We start from the raw sequence: 12732 nt of genomic DNA, 5'->3' as shown, positions 1-12732 counted from the left end.
GAGAGGAGAGAGAGAGAGAGAGAGAGAGAGAGAGAGAGAGAGAGAGAGAGAGAGAGAGAGAGAGAGGGAGAGGAGAGAGAGAGGAGAGAGAGAGAGAGAGAGAGAGAGAGAGAGAGAGAGAGAGAGAGATTTGTGTGAGAAGGTAGGCAATGATTATGATCTTCCTGGAACTTTCAAAATTGGGGTAGTTAGCAAGGTAATCTTGTGGCTAGAACTATCCCAAAACCCCTCTCTTTAGAATGCTGGGTCTTAAAGGAATTATATTGTGCTGCCCAGGGAACCCTTTCCTTTTCTAGCTAGGATTCCCCACTCTACTCCCAAAATCCAGAAATCAGCAACTCCTATCACTTGAACTAATTGGTTTCCCCCACAAGGACTGCCCCCCACTTGACAGAACCTCTCATGTCTGGGTACAGGCACTCAGATCTGGTTCAGAGAGTTGGGGTCCAAGAACTCTCTTCATAGGCCACATAGGTGAGAATACATGCAACTCCCATGTACCTTTGCTCCAAGGCAACCATTAGGGAGATTGTTCCCTGTCCTTCTCTTAGCCTTGCTTCTCTCTCTCTCTCTCTCTCTCTCTCTCTCAGGATTTTTCTGGAAAAAGAGGCAAAATAACAAACTCTGAAACTGATCCCCTTTTTCATATGCTCCCACTGTTCCCACAATAATCTGAACCAATCAATTCATTCTTACTTAGTCTACACAGAGTGCAGAATGGGTCAAATAGGCAGATATAAGGCTGTCAGAGAGATGTGATTAAAGTCCCAAACAAAGGCTCATTTCTCTGTAAACTCATAACGTTGATCAGGGAACTCTACTGATCAGCTACCTACAACCACAAAATTCCAGCCACTTGCTGGTTAATCCAGGGATTTGAAGAGATCCAAAGAGTCCTGTACCACTTTTAGCTTTTGAGAATCCGTAACAACATTAACAACAAAAAGACACATTAAAGCAAAAACTAAACTATGGGATTTAGGAGGGCAAGGATGTGCCTTCTTAACTCAATTTGGCATCTCACTTAGAACCTAATCCAGTGTTCTGCACACAGTTGAGTGGTTGATTGGTTGCTGTGCTTCATTCTCAGAGAGGACCAAAATGACATCACTATGTTGGAGTCAATGTACAGTGTGTCCAACTGTGGCTGATCAGACTAATATGAGCTCAGAAGGCTCTACCACAGGTCGGGAACAAATAGTCCATATAAACATTTGGAGTGGAGATGTCTCTAAATTCGCACACCTCACATTTCTTTTGAGCTACCGCACTCATAGAGCGCAGCACCTTCTTTGATGCAGGCAGTCTTGGGCCAGTGTCTCCCATGTTTCACAACAGATTCCAGAATTCTTCAGAGAGACCTTGAGAGTGCCCTTGTATTACTTCTTTTGTAATCCTAACTCCTTTGACCTCTGGAATATTATATTCCAAGCCCTCTGGTCCCTTAATGTAGAAGCTGCTAAATCTTGTGTTATGCTGATTGTGTTTCCACAATACTTGAATTGGTTTTTTCTGGCTGCTTCAATATTTTCTCCTTGACCTGGGAACTCTGGAATTTGGCTATAATATTCCTAGGAGTTTTCCTTTGGGGATCTCTTCCAGGAGGTGATCAGTGGATTCTTTCAATTTCTATTTTGCCTTCTGCTTCTAGAGTATTAGGGCAGTTTTCCTTGATAATTTCTTGAAAGATGATGTCTAGGCTGTTTTTTTGATCATGGCTTTCAGGTAGTCCAATAATTTTAAAATTATCTCTCTTGGATCTATTTCCCCAGATCAGTTGTTTTTCCAGTGAGATATTTTACATTGTCTTTTATTTTTTCATTCTTTTGGTTTTGTTTTACAATTTCTCATAAAGTCACTAGCTTCCATTTGCTCCATTCTAATTTTTAAGGAAGTATTTTATTCAGTGAGCTTTTGGACTTACTTTTCCATTTGGCCAATTCTGCTTTTTAAGGCATTCTTCTCCTCATTGGCTTTTTGGACCTCTTTTGCCATTTGGGTTAGGCTATTTCTTAAGGTGTTATTTTCTTCAGTATTTTTTTGGGTCTCCTTTAGCAAGCTGTTGACTTGTTTTTCATGATTTTCTTGCATCACTCTCATTTCTTTTCCCAGTTTTTCCTCTGCTTCTCTTACTTGCTTCTCAAAATCCTTTTTGAGCTTTTCCATGGCCTGGGACTGATTCATATTTTTCTTGGAGGCTTTGGATGTAGGAACTTTGACTTTATTGTCTTTTTCTGGTTGTATGTTTTGATCTTCTTTGTCACCAAAGAAAGATTCTATGGTCTGACTTTTTTGCACTCTGTTTGCTCATGTTCCCAGCCAATTACTTGAGTTTTAAGCTCTTTGTTAAGGTAGAGGTCTGCCTCCAGTGTGGAGAATGTACTGTCCCAAGCTTTGGGGGTTTTGTGCAGCTGTTTTCAGAGACACTTCTAGGGACCTGTAAATTTTCAGTTCCTCCAAGGTGGTATGATCAGGGGCGAGGTGTTTACTCCTTTCCTGGCCTGGACTGTGGCCTATGAGTGACCACGAGCACTCTTTTTTGCCTTGGAACTGTGAGAAGGATTCCCTCTCAACCGCCACTATGAGCTCCACGTGCCAGTGTTCTTCCTTGCCCAAGGACTGCCTCCCAGAACTGTGACCCAGATCCAAGCACAGGCAAAGCAAAAGAATCGTGCCTTAGCACCAGCAAAGAAATCCCTGTAATCCCTCTCTGATCAGCCACTCAATTCCCCCTCAGTCTGTGGGCCAAAGCAGCCCTCACCCTGGGGCTGCAGCTGGGGCTGGGGCTGGGACCATGCTTCTCTCTCTCACCAATGTCCAACAGACCTTTCTTACTGACCTTCTAAGTTGTCTTTGGCATTTGTGGGTTGAGAAGTCTGGAAATTGCCGTAGCTCCCCTTGATTCAATTCCCTGAGGACTGCTCCAGATTCCTGTGTGGCCCACACTGAACTGCGCTATTCTCCCATCCTGGCACAGCAGAACTTTCCAATCAACCATCCAGGTTGTCTTGGGCTGGAAATTTCTTTCACTCTGTCTTTTTGTGGGTTCTGCTGCTTTAGAATGTGTTTAGAGCCATTTTTTACAGGTATTTAGAGGGGTTTAGTGGAGAGCTCAAGCAAGTCACTACTTTTACTCTGCCATCTTGGCTCCGCCTCCTCTGTATTACTTTTTCTGACCTCCATGTGAGCATTTGCCTTGTGTGAGTTCTCCATAAAATAGTCTTTTAGGCAAACATATGTTTGGCATTCAAACAATACGGCCAGCCTATCAGAGTTGTGCTCTCTGCGGTAGAGTGTGGATGCTTCACAGTTCAGCTCAAGAAAGGACCTCAGTGTCTAGTATCTTATCTTGCCAGGTGATCTTCAGAATCTTCCTCAGACAATTCAGATGGCAGCAATTCAGTTTCCCAGCATGGTCTGGGTTTCACAGGCATACAACGATGAAGTCAACACAAAAGCTCTGTAGACCTTCAGTTTGGTCGTCAGTCTTTTCTTCCATTCTTTCCTTTGGAGCCTCCCAAACACTGAGCTAGCTCTGGCAATGCATGTGTAAACCTCATTATCTATGTGTACATCTCTGCAAAGCATACTGCCATGGTAAGTGAACTTATCCACAGTATTTGATATTTCTGCATTTTCTATAACCTATGGTTCCACATATGGATGGTGTAGCGCTAGCTGGTGGGGCACATGTGTTTTCTTTCTGTTAATTGTTAGGCCAAAATTAGCACAAGCAGCACAGAACTGAGCCATACTTTGTTGCATATCAGCCTCAAAGGCTGCATGGAGTGTACAATCATCTGTGAACAAAAAAATCATGCACCAACTCTCCCTCCACTTTAGTCTTGGCTTGTAGTCTTTTCAAGCTAAATAATTTACCATCAGTGCAGTAGCTGATCTTGATGCTATTTTATTTTTTTTAATTTATTTTGATTTATCAACAATCACTTCCATAAGCTTTTGAGTTTTAAATTTTTCTCCCCCCCGCCCTATTCTCTCCCCAAGATGGCATGCAATCTGATATAGGCTATGCATATACGTTCCTATTATACATATTTTCACATTAGTGATGTTGTAAGTAAGAATTAGAACCAATAAGAGGAAACACCAGAAAGAGGAAACAAAACACAACAGAAGAAAAAAATTAGCAAATAGTATGCTTTGGTCTGCATTCAAACTCCATAATTCTTTCTTTGGATGTGGATAGCATTTTCCTTTACACTATTTTCATTCTCAGAAGGCATCTGACAACACTGCTGAAAACATCATGCTAAAAAGTATGAGAGCAAGCATGCAGCCCTGCTCTGCTCCATTGGTGATGTGAAAGCTCAAGAGCACCAGATATCTATTGTCCAGAACCCATGTAAGCATGTCATCATGAAACTGATTTACAATACTGATGAACTTCTTCAGGCACCCAATTTTTTCCATAATTTTCCACAATCACCCCTAACTGACAGTATCAAAGGCCTTGGTTAGATTGATGAATGTTGTGTACAGACCTCTGTTCTGCTCCTGACATTTCTTCTAAAGTTGTCAGGCAGAAAACACCATATCAACCATTCCTTAGCTCTTTCTGAAGCCACCCTGGCTCTCTGATAGATGACCATCTTCCAGGTGAAAGATCAGCCTATTAAGGAGGACTTTGGCAAGAATCTTGCTAGCAATGACTAAGAGAGAGAGAGAGAGAGAGAGCCCTCCCCCCATAAAAGTCACTAGACTTTGTAGCATGAGAGGAGCCTAATGGCATTCAAAACCTCTTCTTGAGTTGGAAGTTCAGCTAGAGAGGGATTGACTACAGCCTGAGGTATATGGTCAGTACCTTCAGCATTGATTGATGATGGTCTGTTGAGGACACTGGAAGTCTTCAGCCTATTACTCCAGGATCATGTCCTCATCACTAATCAAGGTGGCTCCATCAGCACTTCATAGTTGAGATGTATCATAGGCCCATAAATCGCCTTCAGGGCATCATAAAAGTGCTTGGGATTATTATTCTCAGCATAAAACTGAATTTCATCTGACTTCTCACAGAACCAAGAATCCTGCATCTCTCTAAGCTTTGCTTGGACTTTACTTTTGATGGGGTTAAACACTGTCTTCTTAGAGATGGATGAACTATCCTGCGGTAAACCCTGTAGAGTTCTTGTTTTTCATTCATTAGCTTCTGAATTTCTCCATCATTTTTATCAAACCAGTCTTGATGTTTGCAACTATTGTCACCCAGATGAGTAAATGTAGTGCTATACACCATATCTCTGAAAACTGTCTATTCCTTTTCTGCTCCACAGTTGCCAACTGTGTTTGGCTCAGCTTTTCCTCCAAGTTAACAAGAAACTATTCAGAGAAGTGCTCTAAACTGTTGACCTTAAGTCTTCTGGTAGTCGTTTTGCCTTGGGGCCACCGCTTTTGTTGAATATGAATATTTAGTTTGGAGAGGATAAGTCTATGGTCAGTCCAGCACCCTTCTGTCTCTTCTCCTTACAATGACCTACTCTATTAAATGCCAATGTTTGCTGTTTGTACAATGTTTGCACACTCATGAAGTTTTATTGCATTTAGGTAAAGGAAGACAGTATTGGTACTGAGAAGGTCATGAGATGCACAAGTCTTCAGTAGTAAGTGACCACTCATGTTGTTGTTTCTGAGTTTATTCCTCTGAAAGACTCCCTGCCATGTCTGGTAGTCTGTGCCTACTCTTGCATTAAAGTCACCCAGAATAATAAGTTTGTTTTCTTTTGGCACATTGATGATGAAGGTCTTTAGGTATTCATAAAATTTTGCTTTCACCTCATCAGGATTCACCATGGTGAAGCATATGCTCTAATGGTAGTGGTGTAGCACTTTCCTGCAACTGGCAATCACGTTGTTTTAAGCCTATTGTTCATTCCTTTTGGGAGGCATACAAGCTTGTTTACTAGATTAGCTTTGATTGCAAAACCTACACCAGCTTCACAGTGCTCCTTTTCACTACAGTTACTCCAGGAAAATGTATATCTAGCTCTGACTTTGGTAAGCTGCCCTTCATTTGCCAGCCTTGTTTCACTCAGAGCTGCTATTTGGATTTGATACATGCTAAGGTCTCTAGCAATAAGAGCTGTTTATCCTTCAAGTCTATTGGATTTCATGTTGTCCATTAGTGTGTGCACATACCATGTACTGACAGTGAGTGGAATCATCTTTGCAGAAATTTTTATACATTTTTTTTGTGTTTTGACCACAGGATAGAGTCCCAGTCTGCCTTGGTAAGCAGACCAGACTTGGGTAAAGCAGACAATATTTAGGCTACCTTTTCTAGCCCCTTCCTCACACTAGGAGTTGAGTAGTGCAGTCCTTAAAAGGCTGCTCTGCTGCTTCCAGTAAGAAGATGGCCCTATGGCTTGGACTACGTGGGTGCAGGGTTGTGACTATAGCTCCTAGTGTATCCACACCTGCTGATTCGTAGCTTGCTTGTCGCCACAGGACTTTGAGATAGGTAAATATGGTAAAATGGTGTGGGTTTCAAGCATAAATTAGAGTTAAGTGAGGCAGAGTTGCATGAAGTTGTCTGCCTCACTCCCTCTTCCAGAGTCATCAAAGTCCAGTAGTAAGACAGTGGTCTAGACGACTGGTGATGGCTCAGGATGCAATGGATGACCTTGGTGTCTTCAATGCCTAACCAAGTTTTAACTACTTTGTAGCACCTGCTTCAGCTGCCTTCATGGCCATTGGAACAAATTGTTCCCATCTGCCATTCCACCAGGGGAAGTCTTCACATGCTTGGAGTAGACACCCCCCTAACTCACCAAAAGATTTGAGACCCTGCAATTATCCTCAGTCTGGTTTAGCTAGTCTGTTGAAGGGGTTTACCAGGGTGTGGTCACTGTGCATGCTAAGGTTTCTTGGAGTCACAGGTGAGAGGTGGGTGAATCAGGTGGACACCAAAGGTGAAAAGCAGCTCTGGAAAAGGCTCAGTAAGCTCTTACACTAGAAATACTAGTCTTCCCTGAACATATGCTATGCCTCTTCTGCATACAGTAGGTATTTAATAAATATTTATTAAAGTTAATTGAAAAAAGGGAACGTGAAGAAATTGAGATAATGATGGAAATATTCTATTTCACATTATTTTATAGCCTTTTCTGTGTATATACTGTAATTACTAGGGGGAAATCTAGCTTCTGTGCAATGTCAAAATAGATGTGGCAGGATAAGGCATAGAATCTAGAGCTGGAAGAGACAAACTAATCTAACCCTCTCATTTTATAGGAAGGGAAATGGAGATCCAGAAAGTTTAAGTAACTAGACAGAATTCACACTGGCAGTAACAGAATTAGAATTTTAACCTAAGTCCTTTGATTTCAAATACAAAATACTTTCTACCACACTACATTCTCATTCCTTTTTTTTTTTTTAGGCGTTTGGGGTTAAGTGACTTGCCCATGGTCATTACATTCTCATTCTTATCCCAGAAGTGGATGGTAATAGCTTTCGTTACCTGAATAAAGCAGCTAGGTTATGCCACAGGGCACAGAGTTCTGAGTATAGAGTCAAGAAGAGCTGATTTCTAATCTAGCCTCAGATACTTAATAGCTATGTGATTCTGGGCTAGTCACTTAGCCTAGACCCTGTTTACCTCAGTTTCTTCAATTGTAAAATGGGATAATAATAGCATTTACTTCTCAGGGTTGTTGTGAGGTGACATATTTGCAAAATGTGTAGCCTAGCTCCAGGTACATAGTAGGTACTTAATAAATGCTTGTTTCCTTCCTTCTTTTCTAAACTTTAGGCACCTTTGCACTTGAGGCTCAGGCTAAATAGTGTTCCTGACCCCAACTCTCTCCAGCACTGCAGAGCCACCAAGCCTTAGGTGATGGCCCCAACTTGCTTTCCTTATGGACAGCTCTGATAGGATCACTATTTTGAATGAATCCTTATGCCCTGGAGTTTTTACTACCCAGGACTGTAACTCCTTGTCTAGGAGTGGATAACTTGATTTGGTTTTACCTTGAAGTCAATTGCCAGCTAATCCCCACTCCTTCCCCAAAAGAACAGCAGTAGTTCAAAGTATTAAGTGTCCTGAGGACATTAAACTTGAATACTACCTAGAATAGCGAGGTGGTGTAATGGATAGAGTGCCAGGCCTGAAGTCAGGAAAACTCATCTTCCCCAATTCAAATCTAGCCTCAGACATTTCACTAGCTGAGTGACACTGGACAAGTCACTTAACCCTGTTTGCCTCAGTTTCCTCATATTTAAAATGAGCTGGAGAAGGAAATGGCAAATCACTCCAGTATCTTTCCCAAGAAAACCCCATATGAGGTCACAAAGAGTTGGACATAACTGAACAACAACAACAATAACAATGTATCGGGTATCGTACTATGTGCTAGAGATACAAAGACAACAATAAAATTTCTTGTCTGTAAGAAGCTTACATTCTGTAGGAAGAGAAGAAGCTTACATTCTATAGGAAGAGACATCTACGCACATACAGTATTTACAAAATAGATACAAGGTGATGAGGGAAGGGGGAAACAATAGGAGCTTGAGGCTCAGGAAGGCAGGGCTATGATGGGATTATATGTGCAACACACTTTGTAACCATAAGGTAATGTAGAAATGCAAATTCAGATATTTAGGTGGCACAGTAGATAAAGCACTGGACCTGGAGTCAGGAAGAACTGAGTTCGAAATCAGCTTCCTCCGGCCTCAGACACTTGAACACTTGATACTTACTAGCTGTGTGACTCTGAGCAAGTCACTTAACCCCAACTGCTTTGCCAAAAAAAAAAATCAACTTCAGACACTTACTAGTTATGTGATTCTAGGCAAATCTTTTAACCTCTGTTTGCCTCAGTTTCCTCAGCTGCAAAATGAGGATAATAACAGCACCTTTCTCCGAGAGTGGTTGTGAGGATCAAATGAAATAATAATGGTAAAGCCCTTAGCATAGTGCCAGGCACATAGTAGATGCTCTATAAAAGTTACCTGTTGTTTTAGGAAAGCCTGTTTCTATGTTCTACTTACAAAGTCAATGAAGGAAGAGAAGAAATAATCTTCCAGCATCCATTCTAGCCCCTTGGACCTTGTTAAGTAAATCGTCAGAGACTCAGAGTCAGGCAAAGTCTCCATCTTCATCGAGGAGACACCACTCATTGTCTTTCCTCTCCTCCTGTTCCCAGCGTTTCTGCTCATCACCCTGCCAAGCCATCTCCATCTTTTTCTCTAGCTGGACTCCAACAGATCTCTCTTTGGTTTCCCAGTGTCTGGGAAACCAAAACTTTGTGCCCATGATTGCCCAATAGAGTATATGTGAGTGCATATGTGTATGGTGAGGGGAGGGGGTCATCCTTTTATTCCTGTGTTACAGTTAAAATGACCCCTCCCATCCATCTCTGTGCAGTAGGCTATGAGTACATGAGGTCTCTCTCTGGCATGCCTATGATGGTCTCCTGGTGTGCCCATCATAAAACAGTCCATATCATATGTAATTTCTGACATGAGATTATGACATGAGATTAGCACTCTCAACAATGGCATAATCTCATGTCAGAAATTACATTGATATGGCGAATGAATAGGTGACATGACTAAAAAGTTTTTATAACTATTACTTTAAAAAATATTTTGCTGGTCAAAGGATATGAACAGACAGTTCTCAGATGAAGAAATTAAAGCCATCTATAATCATATGAAAAAATGCTTTAAATCATTATCAATTAGAGAAATGCAAATCAAAACAACTCTGAGGTACCACATCACATCTATCAGATTGGCCAACATGACAAAACAGGAAAATGACAAATGTTGGAGAAGATATGGGAAATTGGAACACTAATGCGTTGTTGATGGAGTTGTGAAATGATCCAACCATTTTGGAGGACAATTTGGAACTATGCCCAAAGGGCTATAAAAATGTGCATACCCTTTGACCCAGCAATAGCACTTCTAGGGCTATATCCCAAAGAGATGAAACAAATGGGAAAAGGACCCACATGTACAAAAATATTCATAGCAGCTCTTTTTGTGGTGGCAAAGAATTGGAAATTGAGAGGATGCCCATCAATCGGGGAATGGCTGAGCAAGTTGTGATATATGAATGAAATGGATACTATTGTGCTATAAGAAATGATGAACAGGCTGACTTCAGAAAAACCTGGAAAGACTTGATTGGTCTAATGCTGAGTGAAGGGAGCAGAACCAAGAGAACGTTGTACACAATAACAGCCACATTGTGCGATGGCTAATATTGATAAACTTAACCCTTCTCAGCAATACAAGGATCTAAGACATCTCCAGAGGTCTCATGATGGAAAATGCTATCCACATCCAAAGAAAGAACTGTGGAAGTTGAATTGCTATCATTTTTTTTTCTCTTCTGTTGAGTTTTGTTTCCTCTTTCTAATGGTTCCTCCTATTGGTTTTAATTTTTACTTACAACTTCACTAATATGAAAATATGTTTAATAGGAATGTAAATGTATAGCCTATATGAGATTGTGTGCTGTCTTGGGGATAGTGGTGAGGAGGAAGGGGGAGAAAAATTTTAAACTCGAAAGCATATGGAAGTGATTGTTGATAAATCAAAATAAATTAATAAAATTTAAAAATATATATTTTGCACTATTTGTGTAGAGAATATATATTTGCAATTTAGCACTAGTTTCTCCCTCAGTCATTTAAGTTTGTAATACTTGAAACTCACACTTAGCGATAAAAAGTCATTTGGAATTAACTTGCTATGAAATACTATTTTGTATTATTAGACTTAAAGCCTTCAACACAGTTAAAGTAATATTATGAAGATGAATAAAATGGACAAAACACTCTTAAGCATAAAACAGTCCAGTCTCTTGAATTTAAATGTTCCATTAGTCTTGGCAATTAGCATCCTTTTGGCAATTCCCTTTACATTTGTAATGAAGGTGATCAGGGGCACTTTCCATGAAGTTAGGCATGTAATCTGGTCCTTTTCTATGGGATGTATGCTCTGGTCTCATGTTGAAGGACATTAGCCCTGTTGAGATGATTCTACAACTCCTGATTGGTCACCAGTGATGAGGTTACCGCATTGAAGATGATTGGCCACAGAATCAGGAAGAACCATTCAGGGGGTTATAAGAGGAACTGCTAAGGAGGAACAGGTATTTCTTTCTTTTGGGATTCTTCCAGTGTTTTCTCTCTTGGAATTCTAATAAGAGTAGAGAAGGATTTTTGATCACTGGCCTGGGTTCATGGTAGAAAACAGAAAGCAGATGTTTATCAATATTCAGGCTTGCCAAGACAAGCACATATTATCTTTACCATTTCCTTATATCTATGGGTGGGTAGGTGGAGGAGAGAAATGTCTGCCTCTCCCCCTTGATATATATGAGAGGGAGGAGAGAGATGGGGAAAGATGGGAGACAGACAGACAGACAGACAGAGACAGAGAGAGACCAGAACACATGCCCAGATCCATGGGAGGTGCTCCATTCTGGCAGAACAAAAAGTTAGCTTGTCTGAACAGGTGTTATACTTCCTCCCTCTATCTGGCCCTCCTTAAGGACTGTGGTGTAGCTAGGCTAAGAGAGACTTCTTACAGGATTGCACTTAATTATACAGTAAGTACTTATGGGTACTTAATGAACGGGAAGTCAAAAACCTCTGACAAATTGGGGTTGTTGGTTGCTAGTGGAGGGAGAGCCTTTTTCCTTCTGGGTCATGCTGGATCCTTTCATCTTTATCCCTTTCCTTCATATACCAAGGAACAAGAGGCCAGTTCAGCAGGAGGACTCAGTTCACTGGGATGAGAGGAGATAAGAGAGGAGACCCATTTCTGGTAGAAGGCTCCCTCTGGCTAGTGATAAAGAAAGACACCGAAGTAAACAGGCTGTTCTAGGGTTCAGGTTCCCTCATCAGAGACAACTGGTGATAGATGGTGGTCCCGTCTGGGATCTGCAGAGCAGCAGCTGCTGCGGTTTGAAAGAGAAATCATGTCCAAGACAACAAATACATCAATAACTGGGATGGAGGTTGGGGATGCCTGAGACGAAGACTGAGACCAAGAATTAAAGTGAGCAGAGTGTCAAGTAAAGCTGCTTCCTCTGTACAGATCATAATTTAGAACTGGAAGGCACATTAGAGACCATCTAGTTAACATCCCTCATTTTACAGATGAGGAAACTGAGACCCAGGAAGGTCAATTGTCTTACATCACTCAGGGAGACTATGGGCATACAGAAAAATATTTAACAACTGGCTCTCTGGTGGGGGGGTGTACACATGACACACTTTTAAGCATAATCTGCATTATTAAACTTCTCTCCATCAGTGTAAGTCTAGACAATTAATGGAACAATCAATCAAGCCCTGATTTCTAGCATTTGCTCATTTCTGAATTGTAAATACTCACACCAAAAATTTAACCATCAGCTGAAGAGAGCCCTTTTGAGCCGCCTTTAGCACATCTCTGGCCAAACCCAAATTCAAAGTCAGGTCTTTCTACCTCAGATATGGTGTTCTTTCCACAGCAACACATTGCCTCTGAAGGCAAAGAGAAATGAGGAATGTCCTGGTAAGAGAGTAGTAGATGTGCGTTTCTGTTTTAGCTGTGTGTCCGTTATCAGATAGTTTTTATTGGAAGTCTGCCCCTGGGCTTGGGTTTGAATGTGAATGCCTGGGTTCAATTGCATGGAAGAAAGTGAAATGGCCAATTTTTACAACATCAAGCCACTGCGTGGGGTTTCTCAAGTTGATGTGCCATTACTTA

This window comes from Phascolarctos cinereus, unplaced genomic scaffold (genome assembly GCF_003287225.1).
Source record: "Phascolarctos cinereus isolate Bilbo 61053 unplaced genomic scaffold, phaCin_HiC Scaffold_3;HRSCAF=262, whole genome shotgun sequence".
Classification (NCBI taxonomy): Eukaryota; Metazoa; Chordata; class Mammalia; order Diprotodontia; family Phascolarctidae; genus Phascolarctos; species Phascolarctos cinereus.
This window is presented reverse-complemented; position numbering follows the sequence as displayed.